The sequence below is a fragment of the Gorilla gorilla genome, chromosome 22 (assembly GCF_029281585.2).
Source record: "Gorilla gorilla gorilla isolate KB3781 chromosome 22, NHGRI_mGorGor1-v2.1_pri, whole genome shotgun sequence".
NCBI lineage: Eukaryota > Metazoa > Chordata > Mammalia > Primates > Hominidae > Gorilla > Gorilla gorilla.
The window spans coordinates 31,983,449-32,010,910 of NC_073246.2; positions in this window are offsets into that span (position 1 = coordinate 31,983,449).

Consider the following 27,462-nt stretch of genomic DNA (forward strand, 5'->3'; position numbering starts at 1 on the left):
TTGCTCTTTCCCTTCCTTTTTCTTCCCTTTACCCATCCTCATTTATTTACATTTTTTACTGGCCACTTGCCTATTTTGATACCTCAAGATGCTAATAGACCTTAAAGCTCTGTATGCCTTTCTCAAAGAACAGGAGTAAATCCTTTCATATGTACCTTCCCTGTGTTTAGCACATGCTAATTTCGTTGCAGGTTCTCAAGGAAATGCTTGCTGAAGACTGCATACATTGAAAAGGCCAGAGGGTGGCACCGTGGTGAACCAAGCCTGGTGACGCCCTCAAGACCCAGTGCTGCGAGTTGCTGCTGATTCACTTCTCCAATGAGTCCAAATTTTAGTATTTGATGGTCTAGGAATTATCATGCACATGTATCTTAGTCTAAACTAGAACAGATTCTTTACTACCAGGATTTACGTTTCTGATGTTTTAGTTATTCTGGTTTATAAGAGTCTTCAGAGAATTCCTGGTTTTGTTACCATTTAGCCTGTTTCCATCCTTGTCAAAATATTTACATTGACTATTAAGACAGAATAAGGAAGTTGTCTGTGTGATGTAGCTGAAAGGGTTAAATTTCTTGGTCACTTAATCAGAGAAACCAAAATGTTTGTTCTTCATTTTTGGAAGGCAAGGAGCTTCACTTAGCCTGAAAATATTCATCAGTAAACAAATAGAATTAATAATATTAATGCCCGGTATGAAAAGGAGGGCTTTTCCCATAAGGGAAAGGATATACTCGGCTAGTGATAGAGGAAACCTGGCAGCAGTGTACAATCCAGTCCCAGGCATATGGCTCAAGTCTACTGCCAAATCACACAACTTGAAGCTATCGGGTGGCACTGCCTTTGTTAGTGGGTAGTGCCATCTTCATACACCATGGGCAGTGACACTTCTATTCCCCTGTCCCGTCTCTCAGAGCTTGTTCATCCTCAGGCCTTTTATACCAATATGTGTATTGATGATCCTTTTAAATAATACTAGGATGTACAGGTTGAGAGCAAGATAGCGTGAGTTAACATTTTCATAGAAACAGAACTGAGACATAAAAAGCATTAGCAGACTATATGTTTTAGCTCATTCCAGTTGTTATAACAAAATACCATAGACTGGGTGGCTTATAAACAACAGAAATTTATTCTCACAGTCCACAGTCTGACAAGTGCAAGATGAAGGCACTGGAAGATTCATTATCAAGTGAAGGCTCACTTCTTGGTTCATAGAAGGCATCTCCTTGCTGCATCCTCATATGGTGGAAGAGGCAAACAACCTCCCTTGAGCCTCATTTAATAAGGCACTAATACCATGCGTGAGGGCTCCACCTTCATTACATACTCATCTCTCAAAAACCTACCTCTTAAAACCATCACCATGAGGGTTAGAATTTCAACCTATGAATTTTAGAGGGTACAAACATTCAGACTATAGCACTACGACTTCATTTTGGGAGCCCAAATCTTTCTACTGGGATTCTTGAATTTTAAAATGAGCAAAGTTATTGATATTATGTTTCTGTAACTTGATTCTCTTACCATCTCACTTTCCAATTCTGATATAATGACCAATATAGAAAAAACACTCATAAAATTTGCTTCTGTATCTTGGACATATAAGAAATGTAGGGTCAAAAAGTCTTAAGAGTCAATATTTAAGAGCTATTACACATTTCCCTTAAATAAGAGGTAATGTCTTCTGAGTAAATGTTTTTACAGAACGTCTATTTTTTTCTTATGGTTTACTGTAACAATAAGTTTGGTCTAAAAGGGAGCAATAGGTTGATCATAGGTTAATTATAGAATTTACATTATCCAAAAGCAAAAATTCCAGAAGATATTACATACCAATTTATATATGGGAAGCCAAAAATATTGTTCAGATTTATGCCTTCTTGATTGTTAGTGTAAGTCACTGATAAATATCTGTGTCATCTGAAATTGATTTTCAAAACAATCTTGCTATTATTTATTAAGTCATGGGTCAACCCAAGTCAAAACATTAGTAGAAAAAATGTTCTTATTTATGTTAATGACTACAAAAATCATTGAATATCTTTTAAAGTTTTCAAAATGTCTCCTAAAATAGACCTATTTAAGCAATTCATTTTTAATTGAGAATTTTACACAATTATAGAGGTACACTTATGACAACTTTAGTTCTGCTAAATATGATAATAATTTATTTAATTTTCTATTAAAGGGGAAAATAATCCATATCTCACAGGGTTTTATAAGGATAAATTGAGTAGTATATGGGGACACACTTAAATGTTGCTGATATGGTTTGGCTGTGTCCCAACCCAAATCTCACCCTGAATTGTAATAATCCCCATGTGTCAAAGGTGGAGATAATTGAATCATGGGGGCAGTTTCCCCCATACTGTTCTTGTGGTAGATAATAAGTCTTACTAGAGTTGATTGTTTTATAAAGGGCAGTTCCCCTGCACATGCGCTCTTGCCTGCCACCATGTGAGACATGCCTTTGCTCCTCCTTCACTTTCTGCCATGATTGTGAGGCCTCCCCAGCCATGTTGAACTGTGAGTCCATTAAATCTCTTTACTTTTTACTTTATAAATTACTCAGTCCTAGGTGTGTCTTTATAAGCAGCATAAGAGCAAACTAATACAGTAAATTGGTGCCCACAGAGTGGGGTGCTGCTGTAAAGACAGCCAAAAATGTGGAAGTGACTTTGGAACTGAGTAACAGGCAGCAGTTGGAACAGTTTGGAGGGCTCAGAAGAAAACAAGAAAATGTGAGAAAGTTTGCAACTTCCTAGAGACTTGTTGAATGGCTTTAACCAAAATGCTGATGATGATATGGACAATGAAATCCAGGCTGATGTGATCTCAGATGGAGCTGAGGAACTTGTTTGGAGCTGGATTAAAGATGACTCTTGCTATGTTTTAGCAAAGAGACTGGCAGCATTTTGTCCCTGACCTAGAAATTTTTGGAACTTTGAACTTGAGAGAGCTGATTTAGGGTATCAGAAGAAATTTCTAAGCAGCAAAGCATTCAAGATGTGACTTGGGTGCTGTTAAAAGCACTCAGTTTAAAAAAAAAACAGCATAAAAGTTCAGAAAATTTGTAGTCTGGTGATGCAATAGAAAAGAAAAACCCATTTTCTAAGGAGAAATTCAAGCTGGCTGCAGAAATTTGCATAAGTAACAAGGAGCCAAATGTTAATCACCAAGACAGTGGGGAAAATGTCTCCATAGCATGTCAGAGACCTTTGCAGCAGTCCCTCCCATCACAGGCCTGGAGGCTTAGGAGGGAAAATGATTTTGTGGGCCGGGCCCAGCACCTCCCTGGCGTGTGCAGCCTAGGGACTTTGTGCCCTACATCCCAGCCACTCTAACCATGGCTAAAAGGGGCCAAGGTACAGATCAGGCCATGGCTTCAGAAGATGCAAGCCCCAAGCCTTGGTGGCTTCCATGTGGTGTTGAGCCCACCAGTACAGAGAAGTCAAGAATTGAGGTTCAGGAACCTTTGCCTAGATTTCAGAGGATGTATGGAAATGCCTGGATGTCCAGGCTGAAGTTTGCTGCAGGGGAGAAGCCCTCATGCAAAACCTCTGCTAGGGAAGTTTGGAAGGGAAATGTGGGATTGAAGCCCCAACACAGAGTCTCCACTGGGGCATTGCCTAGTGGAGCTGTAAGGAAAGGGCCACTGTCCTCCAGACTGAAGAATGGTAGGTCCACTGACAGCTTGCACCGTGCTCATGGAAAAGTTTCAGACACTCAATGCCAGCTCATGAAAGCAGCTTGGAAGGAGGATGTACCCTGCAAAGCCACAGGGGCAGAGCTGCCCAAGACCCTGGGAACCTACCTCTTGCATCAGTGTGACCTTAATGTGAGACATAGAGTCAAAGTAGATCATTTTGGAGCTTTAAGATTTGACTGCCCTGTTGGATTTTGGACTTGCACAGGGTCCGTAGCCCCTTTGTTTTGGCCAATTTCTCCCATTTTAAATTGGTGTATTTACCTAATGCCTGTACCCCCATTGTATCTAGGAAGTAACTGACTTGCTTTTGATTTTACAGGCTTATAGGTGGAAGGGACTTGCCTTATCTCAAATGAGACATTGGACTATGGACTTTTGAGCTAATGCTGAAATGAGTTAAGACTTTGGGGGTCTGTCGGGAAGGCATGATTGGCTTTGAAATGTGAGGATATCAGATTCGGGAGGGGCCAAGGGCCAAATGATATGGTTTGGCTGTGTCTCCACCCAAATTTCACCTTGGATTGTAATAAAACCCAGGTGGAGATAATTGAATCATGGGGGGTGGTTTTCCCCATACTGTTCTCATGGTAGTAAATAAGTCTCATGAGAGATGATGGTTTTATAAAGGGGAGTTCCCCTGCACACAGACTCTTGCCTCCACCATGTAAGATGTGACTTTGCTCCTCATTTGCCTCCTGCCGTGATTGTGAGGCCTCTCCAACCATGTGGAACTGTGAGTCCATTAAACCTCTTTCCTTTATAAATTACTCAGTCCTGGGTATGTCTTTATTAGCAGCATGAAAACAAACTAATATAGTTGCCTAGGACACAGTTCATACCCAAAGAAAAACTTAAAAAATATTTTCCTCATTACTCTTCTGTGGTAGGCAGAATAATGGCTCCTACAGAGATCCATGTTCTAATTTCCAAAACCTGTCATGGCAAAAAGGGACTTTACAGATGTGATTTAATCAAGGACCTTGAGATAGGGCGATAATCTGGATTATCCAGGGGAATCCGATGTAGTTGCAAGGGTCCTTATTAAGAGGAAGGAAGGAGGGTCAGAGTCAGAAAAATTCTGCGTAATGACAAAGAGGAGAGAAGCAGAGGCAGAGAGAGAAGATACTCCGTGAGTTACTTAGAAGATGGAGGAAGAGGTTATGAGCCCAGAGATGCAGGTGGCTTCTAGAAAAGGCAAACAAATAGCATCCCTTCTATATCCTTTCTGTTTACACCTTGATTTTAGCCCCTTAAGACTCAGTTTTGGATTTCTGACCACCAGAACTGTAAGATAAAATCCTTTGTTGCTTTAAACCACCAGATTTGTGGTGACGTGTTACATTAGCAGTAGAAAACTGACCTAAACCTCCCTGTTCATGTTCTAGAACTTCTAGGGTAATTTCTCAAGTTTTACCTTTAGGTATCTTCTCTGCCTGTGAGACCATTACCAATGGAAAAGGATCTTCCCATTGCTTTTTAGGTCAGAGAAAGAGAGAGAGAGAGAGAAGGAAGAGCAAGAAAAAGAGGAAGCAAGCCAGGTAGAGCGGTGAATGCTGTAATGCAAAGGTAACATAAATATGAGACATTTTGCAGGGGGCGGGGCATGGGGGAAGGCATACTGGAGAAGCTTTAGTGCTGCTAGTTAGAAAGATGAATTTTGGTACAAATAGTGACTCCAGTGTTAAGGGTAATCAAGTCTTAAGTTGTATAAATAATATGCAACATTGCTTTAATAAAAGAACAAGAGAAATAAAATACCTGTGTTCTTATCCTTCTGGGAAAAATGATGATAGAAAGAACCATTCAGTCATTTCCAAGAAGTCACAGGCATTCTTCTAGTAAGGAGGTAGAGGCCATGCTGTTGTTTTCCAGAGGAGTGCTACCAGTGTTGAATGCCACTGAATTATTAAGTTGCACTTTTAATCTTTCAATATGTTTTTTGTTCTGGGAGCAATAATCCCATTGAGACTCAAGGCAGGGAGTTAAGATACATTTAGGAAATGCTGATAAAAATAAGGTAAGCCCTTCAAAAGATCAGTGAGAAACCCAGGCTCAAGGCCTTGTTGTTTCACCAGCCTCAGTACAGGACAATTAGCCCTGTATCCACTCTACAGGAGGCCAACCGTTAGATGCCCCTTTGCCGTGCAGAGCCTAGACTTGCATAGAATTAGAATGGGCCCCAGCCTCCATACCTCTTCCATTTCTCAAGAAAATGTCATGTATTTTCCATCTCCTTGCTGAATGATTTCATGTAGGGCTTGATTTTGATTTCTCTTAAGAAGTTAATTATCTAGGAAAAAAGGTCATAGCTCATTGCAGCTTTGAACTCCTGGACTCAAGTGATCCTCTTGCCTCAGTGTCTCAAGCAGCTGGGACTACAGGTGTGCATTACCATGCCCAGCTAATTTTTATATTTTTTGTAGAGACATGGTCTCTCTCTGTTGCCCAGGCTGGGTACCCTTTTCTGAAAAGCAGCCTTTCATATAGAAATTAGAAAACCTGGACCCTGTGCAGGGACACAAATAACAGAATAGAAACATGTTTGAATACCCTAGAAAAAGGAAGCTGGAGTAACAGAAGCTAAAACCTTTCTTCTTTGTATGCATCTTAAAATAGAAGTATATTGATAAAAATGAAGGTATTATAGGAGATTTTGTTTTTAGAGCCAAAAGCTAAGCCAACTCCTTTTTCTGTTTTTACTTCTCTGCTGAATCGCTGTCCTGTCCTCCAAAGAGGACCCTGCCCTTACCATTGCACTTTTGCCTTGCTCTTTTAGCCTCCAAGATATAATCACCAGAGTTATAGTAGATGTTCTTTATCCCTCTTAAGAGATGCATTTTTGCACCTGAACTCTGTGGCTGAACTTCTTTCTCTGGTCTGTCTGATTCTCAGGACTGACTTTTTATTTTTTTTTTAATACTTTGGAAAACTTTTGCTATATTTGGCTATATACATTTAAAGAAAATGAAAGACATCTCATTTTCATTGTTTGGTCTCTAAATCTACCACTGCTATCCTGTATCAGTTAGCTATTGCTGTGTAACAAGCCAACCAAATTTCAGTGGATTATAGACCCAAAAGTATCCTTTATTGCTTATGAGTCTCCAGGTTAGCTGAGCAGTTCTGGTCACAGCTGGGCCCAGGCACATAGCTGCAGTTAGCTGTGGGTGTGGCAAACGTGGCTCTGATGACCTTGGCTGGTCCTTCTCACGTTCTCCAGAATCAACTGGCTGCAAACAAGTCTAGGATGGCCTCAGCTGTGATAACTGGGATCTCTTCATATGGTGTCTCACTCCCACAGGCTAGCCTGGATTTGTTCACAGGACAGTGATGGAGTTCTGAGAGAGCATGGAAACCCACACAGCCACTGACGTCTGCCTTAGATTCAGCACATGGTTACTTTCACTGCATTCTATTGACCAAAATAAGTCCAAAGGTCAACTTAAGGCAGAGAAACAGACTCCATCTCTTAAACGGAGGAACTGCAAATGGAGGGAGGGAGAAAGTACAAGGAATATTTTTTTAAATCAACGAACATATTTGTCTGTGTGGAAAAGCTGGAGCATGCCCTACTATTGCTTTAACAAAGAAAACCATCCTAAACTGGCTTTTGGTTTTGAATACTGCGTTTGGTTCAATGGTTTTAACAATCCAGATGTCAATCTTTGAAAACATAGTCTACCACTTAATTCTTTCTGCTTAGATCTTCCCACAAATATGGAACATCTGCCCTTGAATAGACAAAATAATAAAGAAAAGTGGTATGTGGAGTCCGAGACTTCAGTTCATCAGAATATACCTTTGCTTCTGCAATGCCTTTTAATTACAATAGATTGAAAAACAACAAAAACCTTACAAACAAAACCTCTAATTCTTCTTCAAATTAGTAAAGAAATATACTCCTTGCTTGGTTTCAACAACAAGCTTTCTACTAACATTACTTGTTTTCACACTTCTTACATCTATAGTCTATTCTGGATGGGAGAGTTTTATTATCTCATGTATACATTTAATTAAGTAGCTTTAATTAATAAGGCAAGAAAGTTTTGCCTGAAGAACCCTGGATGATTTTTTTCCATCAGGGCCAAGAAAAGTTGATTAGCACCTAGAATACCCATTCTCTGGAACTCAACAATGTCTTCAGGTTTTAGACTGAAACTGACGTTGCTCCTTTTGAATAAGGGTGAATTTTCTTCTCAGAGACCTCAGGTGTGCACTTTTCATTGGCTATTTGAGTGCCTTCTCCTAATAAAGACATCTTACTGGTCTGTTGGTCACTGGTTTTCCTCCCTAGCCTCTATAGGCTTTCTGTAGCTTGCAGTGTAATTTTTCACATGAACAATTTCTAAAGAGCAAACAATTCTGCATAATGCTTGTACATTCATTTCTCCAGAAACTTTCCATTTATCTTTCAGGAGAAAATCTACTTCTTTCAGTGTGTGGTCCCATATAGGTTGCAGAGCAAAAAAAAAATTGTATGTGAAAATGAGATGAAAATCTCACCTAAGTGATGTATTTGTGTGTGTGTGTGTGTGTGTGTGTGTGTGTGTGTATAGTTCAGAAAGCTACACTTTTTTCTCTCTGCCTTCCATATTTTCTTTAAATACTTTTAGTTACTAAAGTCATATTTTCAAATATTTATGCAAAAAAAGAAACTGCTGGAAAAGCCTTAATTTAATTACAATTCGTTTTTTTTGTTTTGTTTTTTTTTTATGGCGTCTCACTCTGTTGCCCAGGCTGGAGCGCAGTCGTGCGATCTCAGCTCACTGCAACCTCTGCCACCCGGGTGCAAGCAATTCTCCAGTCTCAGCCTCCCAAGTAGCTGGGATTACAGGCACCTGCCACCGCACCCAGCTAATTTTTGTGTTTTTAATAGAGATGAGGTTTCGCCATCTTGGCCAGGCTGGTCTCGAACTCCTGACCTTGTGATCCACCTGCCTCAGCCTCCCAATACAATGCATTCTTATTAATAGCTTGTAAAGGGCCACTGGCACCTCTAGGCTTTTCGTTAGTGTCAATTAATTATGAATACGCTTGACAGAAAGATTCAGTTATCCAATGGGGATATTTTTGATAAAGGCTTTTAATCATACAGAAGCTCACTTCTGAATGTGCCATAAGTGGTAAAGGGGCTCTTCTCTTAAAAGGCAGTAATCCTTTACTGTGGAGGCTCACAATAAAAAACACAGCTACAATATATGTCAGGGCTCCTCCTGCTTCTCAGACTCATTGTCCAAAACTTTAATTTTTCAAGAGGTAAAGCACTGAAGTTATTCCATCCAGAGGCACACACATTCTTCAATTTAGTCTCTATCTTGAATCCCTGCTTGATTTTCTGTCCTGAAGAAGCAAGTCTGAACAATCTCCATTTCCCTTTGTTGAGCTGCTACCTAGCAATATTCATGTAGCATTGTTTGCGCTTGGCCTGACTGACTGTCCTAGTATTAAGTATCTTTGTCATTATTATTGTTAAATATTTTTGAGCTCTTCGTACATGCTGGGAAGGCTTTGCATTAGGGTGAGTTGTTGAGAAACCAGTCCCATGTGGAGAGCAACCAGTCTATCATATCTGCCTATTTCTGCCAAATGCTTCTTTTCATTGCTTTCGGAAAGAGCTGTTTGTTACTATGGTTATTTTTATTATATTGGCAGGAGATGTAAAAGCTTAGCTGTCTGCAGTTCTGCATGTGATACTGGGATATATAGGAGAACAACTCTTTGGGGTACAGCTTTTCTTCCAATTCCGTTCATCCTTTCTATGACCAGACCTTTCCAGGGTGCTGCCAGGCAGGAAAGCTGCCTCCGTTGCAATTCCGTCTCAGGAATTCTGGGCAGCCAACTTTCTACATTTTGCTTTGCCAACATTATTCCACCTGCTTTCTTTCAGACCATTTTGTTTAACTATCTCCCTCTGCTGATGCCTTCACCAATCCCCCAACACACACTTTCTTTGCAGTTGTGGATTTACTTGTTGTTTTCTTATTTTTCTGAAATTTTAAGTGAGTCTCAAAAGAGGGAGGATAGGGTCACCCAATTTACTAGATAAATACAGGACACCGAGTTACATTTTAATTTCAGATATACAACAATATTTTGTAAGTGTGAGTATGTCCCATGAAGTATTTGGGGTATGCTGATATTGAAAAAAAATTAAAATAAAAATCTTATTGTTTATCTGACAATCCTAAGAGGTGAATCTCATCTACTGGCACATTCAGGCTTCTGTGGTTAAGTTGAATCTTCTTCTAGATATATGATGCTTCCTTACATTTTGTAGCAGTCCCAAACACCAAGAATATATGAGAGTAGGTTCAAGGTAATTTCGACTTTCTCATAATCTTCATTTCGTTGGTAGCTTTTCAGTTATATTCTTTATCACCTTGTTAGAGTAAAATATAACATGTGGTTGTTCTAAATGACCTTTCTTCAGCCTTTTTCTGAGACTGTAATAACCTCAAGGCTAAAATCCAAGAGCTCATAGAACTGTATTTATTAACGTTTATACAGAACCCATTTTGAAGTTCAGGCTCAGTAGAAACAATCCTTTCAGAGTTGAGATAATTTTTCCAGAGGGATAAAACATGGACATCATTTCTTTTTCACTTATCTTAATTACTCTGTATCATTTTCATTGTGGCTCATGATGACTTCTTCACTAGAGCAAGCAGAAAGAGAGCGCAGTTATATATGCAGATGGCCTGGCTTTATTGTCATGAAATAGAACGGATTTCGTTGAAAACTAGTCATGTTATTTAATTACTAACAAGAAAAAATAAAATACAACCAAATATTCTAAATAAAGCTTCATCATTTTGGGTGCCCCATATTACTTATCCAACTTGCATCCCCAACTATCTTAAACAATAAAAGCTTTCCCCTATCTTTGAATTAATTTTTTAAACCTTTTAATTCGGAAGAACACCTTAAATTTACATTACCTACTATTTGACAGGCTCTGGTTGTTAATGAGTTTCGCTTTTGTTTGGTTTTTGTTTGTTTTTTTTTGTTGTTGCTACTGTTTTTAATAATGTAAGGTCATCATCATTTGCGTACATTTGAGGTAAAAGGCCAGACTCAACTCTGGAGGTGGAGATTTCACAAGGGACCACATGGAGGACTAGCTTACACAGGGCCAAGGCTAAAGCAGCTTTCCATGGACACACCCACCAGGGTGCCATGTCAGTTTACCATTGCCATGGCAACACTTGGACGTTACTGTCTCTTTCCATGGCAACAACATGACAATCCAGAAGTTACCACCCTTTCCCTAGAAATTTCTGCATAAACCACCCATTAATTTGCATATAAATAAAAGTGAGTATAAACAGGACTGCTGAAGCGCCTCTGAGCTGCTTTTCTGGGCACACTGCCTATAGGGTAGTCCTGGTCTTAAGGAGCAGTACGTCTGCTGCTGTACACTGCTGCTTCAATACAAATTGCTGTTTAACCTACCTGTTTAACACCACCAGCTTACCCTTGAATTCTTTCCTGGGCAAAGCCAAGAACCCTCCCTCACTAAGCCCCAGTTTGGGGGCTTGCCTGTCCTGCATCACAGTGACTTTTCTGGAGTTAAGTTGTTGCCACGGGTGCTATAGTGATGAGAATTGAGGTCTTGATTGGTCACTGGTTTGCTTGTTAAAGTGGAGCTGGAATTAGTTCTGGGTGATGACTTTGACTCTGTTTTCAGGTTCCTGGGATTCCTGCTTGTAGGAGCAGGGTGACTTCTGCTTAAGCATCTGTTTGCGTCACATTCCTCACCACTCAGGAAAGGTCAGTATGGGAGAGCTGCATTTTTGGTTCTTATATGAGAATAGGATCTAAAACTTGTCATCAGTGTTTTGCCAAAGCTGAAGCAAGAGGAAACACTGTGGATGGACAAATACCAGGCAGATGTGTCTATTCCTTTATGCTTTAAAACTCAACCTGTTGGGTAAGCCAGAACAGAATGGAACTCAGAACTCATCTGGCCCATTTTATGTTATCCACCTGAAACTGCCATCCCCATCTCCATGACACGTTTTTCTCATGCAAATAACTTCCAAAGAAATAGAGTTATGCAAATCATGTCCTTCTTTACCACCAGAGTGCTTTTGAGGATGCGGCACACTCCATTAGCAGTTGTCTTCTGTTCATAAGGACCCAGAAATTTTTCTCCAATCCTAATACCAAGAATAAATATGTTTCTTCTTGGAAGTCTATTTTTTTTTCTATCTTCTGAACACTGTGAATTGTACAACATGATTACATCTCTTCAGTGATTGCTGGAAAGCTCAGAACAAAGTGTGTAGATTTTGAGCCAAATTTGGCTTAGAGCTAAAATCATATTTAGCATTAGGTATGGAACTCAAAGCACCATTTGTGTGTGTGTGTATGTGTGTGCACTAATCTCATCTCTGGCTATACTTTTTCTCTATTTTATTCTAATCTCACCTATTTTAATGCCTTTTATTTTCTACGTATCAGGATTAAAGACATATATAGAAACATTTTTAAAATATGAGCAATCAATAAAGAAAAATTTAAATTAAAAAGGTTAAAATATCAACAAAAAATTCAGTTGTGCATCTCTCTTGCCTTACATACGTGTGTGCCTGTGTATATGCACATATACATATAAATTAAATTTTCTTATATGTATTTTTATAAAGTATTTTTCCAAACTTAAAAATCAATCACTTTTTTTCACATAGGACTACATGGCATTCCATTTTATAAATGTGTTATAATTTATTTAAAGAGCCTTTTACGTTGTCAGACATTTGAGTGTTTTCCAGATTTTTGCTGTTATAAACAACTGTGTCACACTCTCTTTATGACAACTATTTGTGCACTTTATTCATGAATATATTTCAATAATTCTTAAGCATGGCTGTGCATCAGAATTATTCTGCCTAATAATCTCTTTAAATCCTTTGAGACCAAATTTAAATTTTACCTTTTCTAGAAATAATTTCTAAGGAAGCCTGTCATCTGTCCTACAGAGAATTATTATACTCTCTAATATTCCCCATAGACTTTTTATATATTTTTGGGGGATGTTAAACTATTTTTAATGTATCTATTTCAATAACCAAGTATTGTATTAAAAGTGGCTTTTAACCAAGAATGTGCATCAGAATGCTATATTTGTGAAATACACTGTGAGTTCTGCTTCCCCTAAGGATGCAGAAAACCTCAAGAGAATGGAGCTCCTGATCTGACATAAGAAAAAGCTGGATAACTTACAAAATAATGCCTATTTTATTTTTAGGTTACCAGATTGGTGAGGTCCATCCCATGGCAACAAAATGAATGAAATTCCAAAGAGTGGCACCATTCGGAGGGAATATGGGCACATGACCTGCTTCACCTTTTCAAGGGCACAATAGGAAGAGGGGACCTCTATAGAAACCAGTAAGAAGCAATCAGCTAAAATTTTAAGAAATTCCTAAAGGCCAAGTGTGGGCTAGAGTTTCCCTTTGGTGTAGCTGGGAGCGGCAGGCGCAAGGGGAGTATCTATTTGCAAGCTCTTATCAAGGGCTTCTGCCCAGCGCTCAAGATTGGGATAAGGCAGAAGAGACCTCCCTTGGTAGCACAGGAATACCAGGAGGCGATTGGCTGCCACTGGAGGAGACAGGAAACACTGCTTGCTCCTCTAGACCCTTCTCTCATAGGAAAAGACATGAAACACTCCTGTTCCCATGGCCGAAGGTATGATCTACTGCTTTTGTGCAAGAAGGAGAAGTAAAAACTGCTAGAAGGCAGGAAACCCTCATAGGACCGAGATCCTACAAGGAATACAAAGCAGAGTTTTGCTACCTCTGAGGACCGGACAGAAAAGTTTCTCTTTCCCCAAATCTACCATAGATATCAGAAAGAATTTGGCTGCCATGGAGAGGAGGAGCAAGAACAATTTTTTAAAAACATACATCCAAGACCCGGGTGCACAACGTGGACCAGGAGAATCAAGAATTACTGTTTCCACTGTAAGGCTAGCTCCAGATCACAATATGTGGTCTATCACTGAGGAAAGGGGCAAGAGCATGGAGAGAGACCCTGTGTTCTGCAAGCATGCAGGAACTTCTGAAAGCTCAGGGAGAAAAGGAACCCTGAGAAAAACTCTCCAGCAGACTGGGTCCTAATTTAAGTAGACAGCGGCCCACTGCAAGAGGACTATGAAGTCTGTGATGCACTGAAGGCAATGATGGCAATGAGAAATCGAAACCCCTCTCACTCCTGAATAGACGGACTCAAACTCCCCTCCCCATCCATCCTCACCCCCACACACATGCATGCATGCATACATGCACATACACGCACAGGCATAAACCTCAACTTGACTGAAAGACATACACTCATGCCTTTTCCTGGGCATAAATACTATTTGCCTCAGTCTCTACTGATACACTACACATAAAATTTGGTACTGGATAAAAGATTAGAACACACACACACAGATAAAAAAAATCAGACTCGGAGATATTGGAATTCTCAGATGATAATTTTAATAATTGATATGTTAAGGGATCTAGTAGAAAAAGTAGACAAAATGCACAGACCCTGGAGAATTTCAGCACAGAGATAACAGTCACATGAAAATGCTAGAAACAAAATACATGATATCCAAGATGAATCTCTTTGATGGGTTATTCCACCAATTGGATGGCACTGAGAGGGGAATAAGTAAATCTGAAGATAGGTCAATAGAAATTAATCAAACTGAAACACACAATAAGAAAAAGAAAAACAAACAGAAAGAGAAGACAGGGATATTAGAATATTAGATTCCAAAAATATTAAAGAAATAAAGGCTAAAATTATTCCAAAATTAAACAAAGACAACAAACCACAAATCCATGAATTTTAAAGCAAATTGATCAGGATGAACACTAAATCAAACTTAAATACTTCACTCCCAAGCTTCTGGAAACCAAAGATAAAGAGTCAATCTTGAAGTCATCAGAGTAAAAGAAACATTACATAAAGGGAAACGGTGATACTAATTAATTCAGATTTCTTTTTGTAAACAATGTGTATTTGTTTCCTAGGGCTGCCTCAACAAATTCCTGCACACTGTGTAACTTAAAATAAGAGAAATTTATTTTCTTACGGTTCTGGAGACTAAAAGTCTGAAATCAAGGTGTCAGCTGGGCCATGCCTGCTTCCTGGGAAGGCTGTAGAGAAGAACCCTTCTTTGCTGCCCTCAGCTTCAAGTGGTTGCTGCAATCCTTGGCTTATAGCTGCATCACTCCAGTTTCTGCCAATGGCTTCACATGGCTTCTTCCCTCTGTGTGTGCTTGTGTTTCTCCAAATCTCCCTCTCTTTATAAAGACACTGGTAATTGGATTACCACTCACCCTGATCAGGTATGACCACATTTTAACTGGTTTACATCTGCAAAGGTTAAGTGCTAGGTTTAGGACTTCTGCATATCTATTTGGGGACACAGTTCAACCCACAATAAATGTCCAAGAAGATGTGAATTAAATGAGTTTGTAATCGAGATTTAGATATTGGGGGAATTAATTTGTTAAATCCTTAAATTTTCTTTAATTGGTTATGTAAGTATGATGTGACTATCTAACAGAATGTAGTTGGTTTCATGTAGAAAAATAATTTCCTTGTTTAATACAAGATATATAAATATTCATTACACCAAATAAAACCAAATGAAATGTATGCTAGACATTTATGAAAAAATCAATGAAAGAAGGAAAGACTACTGGAAAAAAAATCACCCATTGTTGTAATTTTGAATACAAATGTTTGAAGCCAATCAATGCCAACCTTTAGAATACTTACATTCTATTTTTGTCTTATTATCATTTCATTGAATCATATTTGGAACTTTAAATGTTCAGTTTGGACGATTATTCTGTTTTTTTTTTTGTTTTTTTTTTTTGATGTGCTGTTTGAAAAGCGTGTGTGTGTGTGTGTGTGTGCAAGTGCACCTCTGTTAGTTGTGTGAGAAATGACTTTCAGGTTGAACTGTAGGTATATAAGGCATGCATTGGTGAATCGATTCTTGTTTCTGGGCTTATGAGTAGCTAGTGTGACATTTGAAAAATGACCTTAATGAGAGTTTTTCTTTTCTATGCCCTATCGTTGTATGTGACACCACAGCCCAAGGTGACGGTGTCTTCACTTCAATGCCATCTTTTGTCCCAGAGGCTATTTTTGCTTTAGTTACCCCAACTGACATTGGAATAGACCCGGTGATGTTTTATTCATGAAAGCAGATCTTGTGAATATAGCTCCCAATACACCAGAGAGACAAAAATATCACTACGATTGCACCTAAACTAATCTGTAGTTATGTAACAAATTGACACATAAATTAAATTTTCACTGCTAATGTCTGCTTAACTCTGTAATTATACTTTAGTTTGGAATTCTACTGAAGTAATTAGGTTAGCTGAGATTTGCTTATCAAAGATCACTGAAAGCTAGAAAGTATATGGACCTCTGTTCTTAAGCCACATGCTTCCTGCTCAGGGGAGATTTTAAAGCTATGTCCATAACTCTATGCCTATTCTTTTACATTTTACTGAATTTGATCAGCTGCTGGATACTGTTTTTTTTTTTTTTTTCTTGAGAATGTATTTATCCCGTTGTGGACATGTTCCTTTCTCCAATTCCCCCGCACTTTTCCTTTGCTCTTTATTGAGGAGTCATCCTTGTGCTGAAGAACTTTCTGTTTTTCATATGATTGATCTTTAGGTGGTAGGGGAGCCCTCACTGAAATGTGGTTTAAAAAAAAATCACACTCTTTCATCTTTGGTTTCATCTTCTGGAAGAAAGAAGAATTGAGCTATTTTACCAACTGTTGTGAACTATTCAAATTTCCTCTGGGGAGAAAAACTAGTTGCTTTCAAAGCTCTGAGGAGTATCAAAAAAAATGTTCCTAGGCTAAATACAGTAAATAAAAGGCAATTTGGACTTTCAAAAGACTGCTCCGGGGGCCTACAAGAAAGTTTTAGCTGGTGTGAGAATCACTGAAACAGAAACCTGTGGGAAAAAACCCAAAAAAACAAAACCAGATGAAATCAGAAAGAGTATCTATAAATTTAGCCTAAGTGCAGGGATACCTACATTCATTGTACTGATGAAATAAAACACTGAAAGAAAATATGCGCAATCTCTTCCAGAGTTTGTGACCTTGCAAGTTAAAAATAGGATTTACTGATTTATGCATTAGATTTATTAATATGGACTTGTTCTTACATTTGCTCTTTAATCGGTCTTTATAGGTCATTATTTTTTACAACAGGCTCCTACCTTATCTTCTGGATTCTGGATTCACCACTTTAAATCTATTTTGTGAACATGAGCTCTCTCTCTCTCGCTGTCTCTCTCTCTCACACGGACACACACACAATGAAAAAGTAACTGAAGACATTGTTTAGGCCTGGCGGGGGACTTCAATCATCACCTTCAAAGTGTTGTCCTCGTGTAGACTTTTTCCTCATTGGATCGGGTTTGTTCTGTGTAACCAACAGTGTGTAACAAAAGTGATGGTATGCTCAAGAGATTAGATATTAAAAGACTGTTCTTTCCTTCCTGGGTGTACTCTTGTTTCCTCCCTCCCTCCCCACCTCCATCTTTCTCTCTCTCTCTCACTGCTTCCTCTGGGGGAAGTCAGCTACTACCTAGTGAAGACACTCAGGTAGCCTCCTGTCAAGTCACAGAGATCTCTCAACAACCATCTGAGAGAGCTTGGAAGCAGACCATTCCACCCCAGACAAGCTTTGCGATGAGACGACAACCCCAGCTTCCGGCTTGGCTACAGCCTAAGACACCCTGAGCCAGAACCATCCAGCTAAGCCCCTTACAGTTTCCCCGCCCACAGAAATGCTGAGATGACACAAAAGTATTGCTTTAAGCAGCTCAGTTTGGGATAATTTATAATATATCACTAACATGGATTTCTTTAAAAAAAAAAGAAACCTAAAAACCTATTTTCAACTTCCGTAACATTAAAATTCTCTGCCTACTCTCACGCTCGTTCACATTTTTGTCTTACCCAGTCTGTCTAGTCTGCTTTATTATTCACCCCAAATGAGTTCTATATACTTACCTAGCCAGAATACTTTTTTTTCATCTGCTTATGCCTTCATCTCCATTAATTTTATTCATATTCTTCCTTCTGGGCAAAAATACCTATTCCTTTCATTTTACCATACTACTTAAATAATGTCTATTCATTAAATCAACATACTTCTTGAATTCTTCCAGGAGTAACCTGGAGCACTCTAACCATTTTGTTGTCTCACTCCATAGCAGTTAAAAATTGCAGTATCTAGTTAGCCCTTCAGACCATATTTTATACTGGTCCTTAAACATTCCTCAGAGGCAATTCTATAATACTTGTTGGCTGACTGCATGCTTAACTTAATCAGGATAAGGAAAGAGCAATTCTCGTTTCCATTAAAATTAAAGTACCTATATAGGAATATATATATGTATACATACATACATACACATATACATACATATATACATATGATAATAGTCTTTATCATAAAATATTTTCACTGTAGTTTGCAATAAATAATTATGAGCTTCTACACCACACAATACAATCCTTCAATTCAGGAATTTTTATACTCAATCTTGTATTTCCTCAGTCTAACACAGTGTCTGTCATAGACAAGTTATTTAATAGTCTTACTGAACTGGAGAGATTTGATTTTTATTGTCATTTATCTTCCTATCTGTGCATTAGTGAAGGTTGATAATCATGTCAAATGACAGAAGGAAATGAAGTACATTAGGAGTGCACTTAATCTACAAATTGGATCATCAATACCTACAAAATGGAGAGTAAAATATGCTCTATATTAATATACCTGCCATTGGTTTCCCAAGGACAGTTGATTCACTTTACACATACCCTGGCAGTATGTGAGGCAATCCTGTGCCTACCCTTTGACAAATAAAGAATATCAGGTGTTAAGTTGTATAAAAATATTCACAAAACATCCATTGCCAATACCAGAAAAAATAAAAATAAAATTCATTCTTCCAGATGCGTTACTTCTTTCCTATGTTTCTGCTTCTACTAGAAACATGATTGGTGATATGCTTTTAGTTGCTTTTAAAATTCTTACTATGATATTCAAGGCCTTTCAGGTATGCATTCTTACCTACCATTCCAGGTTTAGCTCTCTAGTGACACTAGACGACTTTAGATTTCACTACGTGCCTTACTGATAGGACGGCCAGCATTAGCAAGCAAATTCTGGCAATTTGAAAACCCAGTTAAATTTGAATTTTAAATTAACCCAGGAAAACAAAAAATGATAATGCATTGACAATGATTGTCTTGAAACAAATAAAAGCTTTCCATTGTTTATATTTTCATGGAACAGGTATATTTTGGAGAACTTAGAAGTAAGAGAATATTATTGTCTTCCGAGAATCAACAAGTAAATCAACACAAAGTAGGAAAATTTGGTTGACTGTGAAATATCAACAATAAATATTGAATGCAGGACCTGATAAAGAGTTTTCTATAATATTGTAATAAGGTAATCCATATTAACTCGGTAGAATATTTGATTAGCTGGAAAGCTCCTCACTGGTTCACTGTGACATAGCAGTTTTCACCTTTATTTGTTGCCCATCAAGAGTTAGTTGCACTTTTATCTACCAACCTATTTATTATACTAATATAATTCAGCTAAACGTCATACAAACCAATGAAACTTGAGAATGAGAGTTGTTATTTCTATGAAAACTAAAGTGAATGTTTCAAAACTCTTCATAAAGGCAAGTTGCAAAGAAACACTGTTGAATTGGATGTGGGATTCAAAACAAAAACTATAAAAAATTGAGAAAACAACAGCATCAACATAAAATTTCTCAATCATTTTATATGCAGGTTGCTTTAAGTGTGTATGAGTTTTTGATTCACTTTAAAAAAGCCAAAGTTAGAAATAATTGTGTGAATGAATGAATCCAGGTTTGGAGTTTAAAAAATGTTTACAGTAAATACATATTATTTTATGCTATCATTTTAATTCAATATTTTAAATCAGTGACAAACTACTGGTCCCTTTCCATCAAATAAGATATACAAAAGTTAAAATATTTATTGATATGTTAAATATATTCAAGAATATTAATGTTGCCTAAAGAAAAAATAAACAATGTGAACAGAAGATCCTCAATGTACATGGCAGAAGAAATTTTAATTTAATATTCTTTTATTATTTTCATTGGCAAGTTTATCCTTCCATGAAAATCAGTCCTTAAACTTTTTCATGCTGTCTTAGGTAAGAACTTTTGATTAAGTCATCTGAATTAACTTTCCTTTGATTATTTTTGTAAAGCAGTTGTTTATTTTGATTTTTATTTGACTTGCTACCTAACCTATTTACCAAGATAGACTGTAGCTAAGACGATGATGTAGATTTTTGTCTTTGGCTCTCTGATAACTCTTTGAAATATATTAGCCCACAATAATCAAAACAGCATGGTTCTGGTACCAAAACAGATGTATAGACCAATGGAACAGAACAGAGGCCTCAGAAACAGCACAGCACATTTACAACCATCTGATATTTGACAAACCAGACACAAACAAGCAATGGGGAAAAGAATCCCTACTTAATAAACAGTGTTGGGAAAACTGGCTAGCCATATGCAGAAAACTGAAACTGGACCCCTTCCTTACACCTTATACAAAAATCAACTCAAGATGGATTAAAGACTTAAACAAAAGACCTAAACCCATAAAAATCCTAGAAGAAAACCTGGGCAATACCATTTAGGACCTAGGCATGGGCAAAGACTTCCTGTCTAAAACACCAAAATCAATGGCAACAAAAGCCAAAATTGACAAATGGGATCTAACTAAACTAAAGAGTTTCTGCACAGCAAAAAAACACTATCATCAGAGTGGACAGGCAACCTGCAGAATGGGAGAAAATTTTTGCAATCTACCCATCTGACAAAGGGCTAATATCCAGAATCTACAAAGAACTTAAACAAATTTACAAGAAAAAAACAACCCCATCAAAAAGTGGGCAAAGTATATGAACAGACACTTCTCAAAAGAAGACATTTATGCAGCCAACAAACATGAAAAAATGCTCATCATCACTGGTCATTAGAGAAATGTAAATCAAAACCACAATGCAATACCATCTCACGCCAGTTAGAATGGCGATCATTAAAAAGTCAGGAAACAACAGATGCTGGAGTGGATGTGGAGAAATAGGAATGCTTTTACACTGTTGGTGGGAGTGTAAATTAATTCAACCATTGTGGAAGACAGTGTGGTGATTCCTCAAGGATCTAGAACTAGAAATACCATTTGACCCAGAGATCCCATTACTGGGCATACACCCAAATGATTATAAATCATTCTACTATAAAGACACATGCAAACATATGTTTATTGTGGCACTGTTCACAATAGCAAAGACTTGGAACCAACCCAAATGTTCATCAATGATAGATTAGATAAAGAAAATGTGGCACATATACACCATGGAATACTATGCAGGGACATGAATGAAGCTCAAATCATCATTCTCAGCAAACTGTTACAAGAACAGAAGACCAAACACCGCATGTTCTCACTTAAAGTGGGAGGTGAACAATCAGAACACATGGACACAGGGAGGGGAACATCACACACTGGGGCCTGTCAGGAGGTGGGGGGCTAGGGGAGGGATAGAATTAGAAGAAATACCTAATGTAGGTGACAGGTTGATGGATGCAGCAAATCACCATGGCACGTGTATACCTATGTAACAAAACTGCACGTTCTGCACATGTACCCCAGAACTTAAAGTATAATAAAAAAAGAAATATATTAGCCCTTGATCCCTTCACAGAAGGAAAACAGTTCCTCCAACTTCTCAACCTATCTTAAATATTTGTTTCCCAACCAATTCAGCGCCTTTCTATAAATAATACAAACACAATTTCTGTTAAACTTACTTAGCTTGCTGACTTTGATAGTGACACTTATAGTACCTTTCAATGTATAAGTATTCATATACATATTTTATTTCTCCTACTGTTTTATAAAGTGCTTCAGGGCAGAGATTTATGTCTTCTAGTTTGTTTTATGCCTCACAAACCCAGAGAAGTATCTGGGACATAGTTGTATGTTGAATGTATTTGAGTTAAACTGAACTAATGAACTTCATGATGTCCAAAATCTAGTACCTCAGGCAGGACGTGTTGCCCTATTCTTCAGCATAAACAGACAGTTACAGTTTGCCTACTAAAGGGAAACTTTAGGGAAAAGACATTTATTTCTCCTTGGCATGCTGTAAAAATCTAAACATCTGGCCCCATATCTCCCCCAACATGCTGTCCTATTAAAATGAAATATTTTTCCCTTCGGGTCCATGAACCAGAAAAGCAGCATCCTTAATTGTAAGACAGGGATGACTACCCATTAGCCATCTTGGCCCTGACGTTCCCTTTTTCTCTACAGAAGATTGTGTAAGATTTGAAGATAGAACTTAAAGCAAATGCAAGAGGTAGAAAGACTAGGCTCTGCCAATTAGTTATTTTAGTTTCTATTGGGGAAATAACTTGTTGGTAAGGATTTACTTAAACTAGGCATAAAATTATAATTGTTCTTAATAAAAAGAGGCATATATTAATATTAGAATATGGGTATATTCAAAGAACTTTGCAGCTACACCAGTAAACTCAGGTACAAAGCCTTCCTCTGTTCTCTACTCTTCTGTTCTGTCATCTGATGGTATGAAGCATGCCACAATGAGAAAATTACCCTAACCTTTACCCGGCTTTCTTCTGGGAACACTATTTCAGACAGCTTCTCTTCAGTTCAAGAACTTAAATCTACCTTTATATCCTCTCTCAGATTTAATTTAATGTCTTCTTAATTCTTGTCTCTCTTTTTCTCACTTTTCCTTTTGTTTTACCTATTTTCTACCTCTAATTACATCCCCGTTTTTAAATTCTAAAGAATATCCTTTTGTGGAAATAGTAAATCTTTTTGTTTCTTTTGGGCTCAACCATTGATTTAATTTATTTTAAGTATTCTGGCCTACTGCTTTATTTTTCTCTATAGCCAAACTAAGTATCTCAGATTTATTTCTTCTTCTTTATGAAAATGTTTATGCCTTTTACACTCATTATCTTCTATTTCAATTATAGGTAAAATTTGAATAAACTCTTCTCTCCATATGACAGTTAATAAAAGTTAATGTTGATTTTATTTGTTATTTCTTGAGTCTAAAGTTCCCAACAAAAATAAGATTTGATTTGTACATATGAACAACTTGCTCTCTGATAGGGTAGCACATAGAATTTTAAGATCCTTTAATTCTATATTTCTGTAAATGTTTCTCTAAATATAGCATGTATCTGATTTCTATGGAAAAATCTGTTAATGTGCATATTTCTGAGTCCCAAAACAAAGGATTCTGATTCAATAGGTAGGTCTCAGGTGGAGCCTAGAAGCTGATGTTCTTTAATCAATATCTTGGGTCATTTTGATGAATACATGCCATGACAAAGACTAATCATGTATTACGACAAAATTGTTAGACTGAAAACTCACATGCTTTCAATGAGTATTAATCACAGTATTCTGTGAGATTATCTATTTTATATAACATTTTCAGAGAGCCCTGGAAATATGGGGTGAGAATATGAAAAAGAGAAGTCCAAGTCAGAGCAATCAGGAAAGGGAAAGAAATAAAAGGCATCCAAATAGGAAAAAGTGCTCAACATCACTAATCATCAGAGAAATGCAGATTAAAACCACCATGAGATTTTGTTGCACACCAGGCAGAATGGCTATGATAAAAAAGACAAAAAACAACAGATGCTGGCGATGCTGTGGAGAAAAGGGATGCTTATACACTGTTTTTGGAGATGTAAATTAGTTCAGCTACTCTGGAAAGCAGTTTGGAGATTTCTTAAATCACTTAAAACAGAGCTGTCATTCAACCCAACAATCCCATTACTGGGTGTATATACCCCCCAAAAAATAGATCTTTATACCAAAAAGACACCACATGCACTTGTTGGTTCATTGTCATGTTATTTGCAATAGCAAAAGACATGAAACCAACCTAGGTGCTCATCAGTGGTAGATTGGATGAAGACAATGTGGTACATATACACCATGGAATACTGTGCAGCCATAAAATAATGAAATCATGTCCTTTGCAGCAACATGGATAGAGCTGGAGGCCATAATCTTAAGCGAATTAACAAAAGAACAGAAAACCAAATACTGCATTTTCTCACTTATAGGTGAGAACCAACATTGAGCACACATGGACATAAACATGGGAACAATAGACACTGCAGTCTACAAGAGAAAAGATAGAGGGAGGGGTGTGTGTGTTGAAAACTATGGGGTACTATGCTCACTACCTGGGTGGAATATATGTATGTAACAAACTTGCACATATACCGTCTGTATCTAAAATAAAGGTTGAAATTTTTAAAAATATTATGAAAAGGCAAATTTATTCATACAACTATTTGATGAACATTATTGAGTGTCTGTAATATTCTAGGCCTTGGGCATATTGTAATTTTAAAAAGGCAAAAACCCCTGCCCTCCTGGAAGTTTAGTAAAGCAATAGACTATGAACAAGGAAAATTACTGACATATATAACATATTAGCTAGATAAAAATTCGAAAGAGATTAAAAAAACAGGGAGAACAAATCAAGTGGCAGGGATTGAAATTTTAGGTTGGGAGGCTAAGGAAAAGTTCCTTGGGGTAGTGACTTTAGCATTAACATTGAAAAAAGTGAGCTTATCTCCTACAATCCAGGGATCATATTCCAAATACATGGTAAAAAATATGACCTGGGTAAGCACAGACCTGTCTGATGAATCAAAATAGAGGCTGTTTTCACCTCATCCTCAATTCACCATCATCCTTTCTCTGACCTTCTCCCACCTCCTGTAAAGCTAGGTACCCTCATTTTGTCAGGTTTCTTTGGCCACAAGGAAAAGATTCCAATGAAGTTGTCATTACATAATTCACAGAATGAAACGGAAGCCACATCTACAGAGCAAGGCTCAGAAACAGACCAAGAACCAGATCACTGGGGACCATTTGACTCTCTTGTCAAAGCCCTGCCTCTTGTAGAAATAAATTGAATCATTATTTCCCAGTTTGTATGGCATTCATCTTCATATCCACAGTCTACAGAGAGACAATCTGTCTGTGCACATGGCCCTTCATTGGCTGTACTGGCACACAACAAGGAAGCACTAGGCAGGAGGAACAGCTTAAGCTTTTGTAGAGGCAGTACCTCTAGAAATAGAAACCCATCCAGAGCGTACACAATGCAGGCAGCTAATGTTCACTACAGTCCTGATTACTCCCAGCTCTGCAGACTCCACATCAATATCTACTAGCATCTGGTTTAATTTCCTTAGACCAATTTTTTTTTCTATTAGTATGTTTTATAAACTTTTCTGTCCTAATGAACTGGCAAATATAATGAGTTTTACATCAAATACCTACTCTTACAATGAATCCCACTGACTGACTTAGGTTGGGAAACACATTTTTCTTTTCAGGATTTCTTTAGCTGTGTAGCTGGGCTGGAAGGCTGCGGTTGGCTGAAGGCCGACTCCTGTGATTGACGGAAAGGAAACAGCCATTGAAAGAGGAGGAGCAAGAAAATCGGCACTAGTTGCCTACTTAAAGCTAAAAATTAGAAAAATAAATTAATAAGAACTCTCAAAATGTGTACATGATCTTTTTTTATTGACTAGAAAACCTCATTTTTTGAAACTTTGTGCAGTTTGTTTTTCGTAACAGTTTTCTGATCTCAGTGACCTCTTCTTTCTCTGCAGTCGACTTTGTGCAAAGCCTGATCCGGTTCCCACAGGAGCTTATGCAGCAGTGGCGTTTGCAGTAGGTGGTGACGGTATTTCTAAAAATTTCTGTCTGTGCTGGAAAATAAGACATCGGCACTGACATTTCCAATTTGAGAACAATTGTGCTTCATTAATTCTGTATTATAAATGCCACTCCTGGATTTGGTTTTCTTTGACTTTTTTTCTGATCCATTCATTTCAATAATACTCTTTTCTACAGAACTATCTCATCTTTATTTTTGGTTGTTTATGCTGGTATCTTTCCACAGACCCTTTTTTGTGATTGTATATTATTTAACTTATCTGTAGAAAGTAGTGATTGTATATTATTTAACTTATCGGTAGAAAGTATGAGTTGTGGTATTATACATTGTCTCTGCTTCGGGGTCACGGGCATGTGTTTTAGGTTTAAAAATGCTAATTTTTAATGCATTTATTCATAGTATTAGAATATAAAGGTGGTAAATCTAGGCTGAAATATAACTATTCTTGGGAAATGTATACATATTTCAATTTACTAATGTTGCAATAAAATAAGTAGTCTTTTTATTCAAACAAATGATTAGATAGAAATATTAAAATACAAAATATATATTTATAAATTGATTAATTTTGCCTCCCTACCTGAGCACTGAGTCTTTCTATTTGAAATTGATGCCCATAATCTCTGAGGGGGATGGCAGATGTTGGGAATTCTTGAAGTACCAATGTGTTGACTTTGGAGATTCTGGAGGAAATTTTCTGTCCCTAATCATTTTTGTCCTTATTCTCTCCAGTAGCTGAGACCTGTGAGATTCTGACTCCCATCCCTAGCAGTGTGGACCGCAAAATCACTCTCTAGTGATTTGTTAGACACCAAATATCTGAGCCTCACTCAGAATGTTCTGAATCATAATATCTGGGTCTTAGTTTATACATTAAAAAAATCTCAGATGAATCTTGTGTTCACTAAAGTGTTGAAACTATTTAAAAATAGTCATCTTTCCCCTTAATGATAGTATTCAAATGCCAATTTCAGGTATTTTTCTCCCTGTCTCTGAAACCTATCATGAAAGTAATCTTAAAAACAGCCAACATATTGAGTAGTTGATTCAACATCAAGTCAATCTTGTTATTCCCTTCTTGTCCTTTGGTGTCTCCAGACAGTATCCATTATGCCTTATAACCTGCCTAGTAACCTTGTCTCTGGAAAGCTTGGACTCAACCATTCAATTCCTGAGACTGCATTCCTTCTTATGGCCTAGCTCCTAGATATCTTTCTGTTTTTAATTCTTCACCTATGCTCAGGTTAACTTTGTTGGAACAAGATACTTCAAGATTTGGCCAGAGTGCCATATATTATAGGAAGCACTCCTCAATCTCAGGCTGAGCAACTTGCTCCTTCTCTGAGCGCCCACCTATTCATTCCACCAAATCAACTTTGTTCACATTTGATTGCATTGCCAGTTGATTTTTAGGGTAGACTTTCTCACTGGACAATGAATGGCCCTAGTGCCGGGATCTGGTATGAGTTCTTGCTTTCTTGGAGCCTAGGGACTACTTGGCACCCAGTAAGCACATCGCAAAGACTTGTTACACTAAAAGGAATTGAGGCAACTGGTTTCTGTGCCAGAGTCTAGTTATGAAGCAAGATCTGATCTATTTTGCCATCTAATTCTAATCTGAGCTCTTTGATCATAACTTAACATATTGAAGAATAAAAAAGTCTCAGGAACATTTTGTTCTCTGACTAGATAATATTTACTTTAATATTTCAAAGAATTGAGAGCTCCCATTTTCTTTAGATGTAATGACAGTCCATGATATAAAATAAACTAATTATTGTTGAAGTCTAATTTTCAATTTGAGTGAAAGAAAATGAGACTTAAAAAAATCTTTTTCAAGGCTCTGGCATAACAATAGTAATTATTTTCTTTTCACTGATT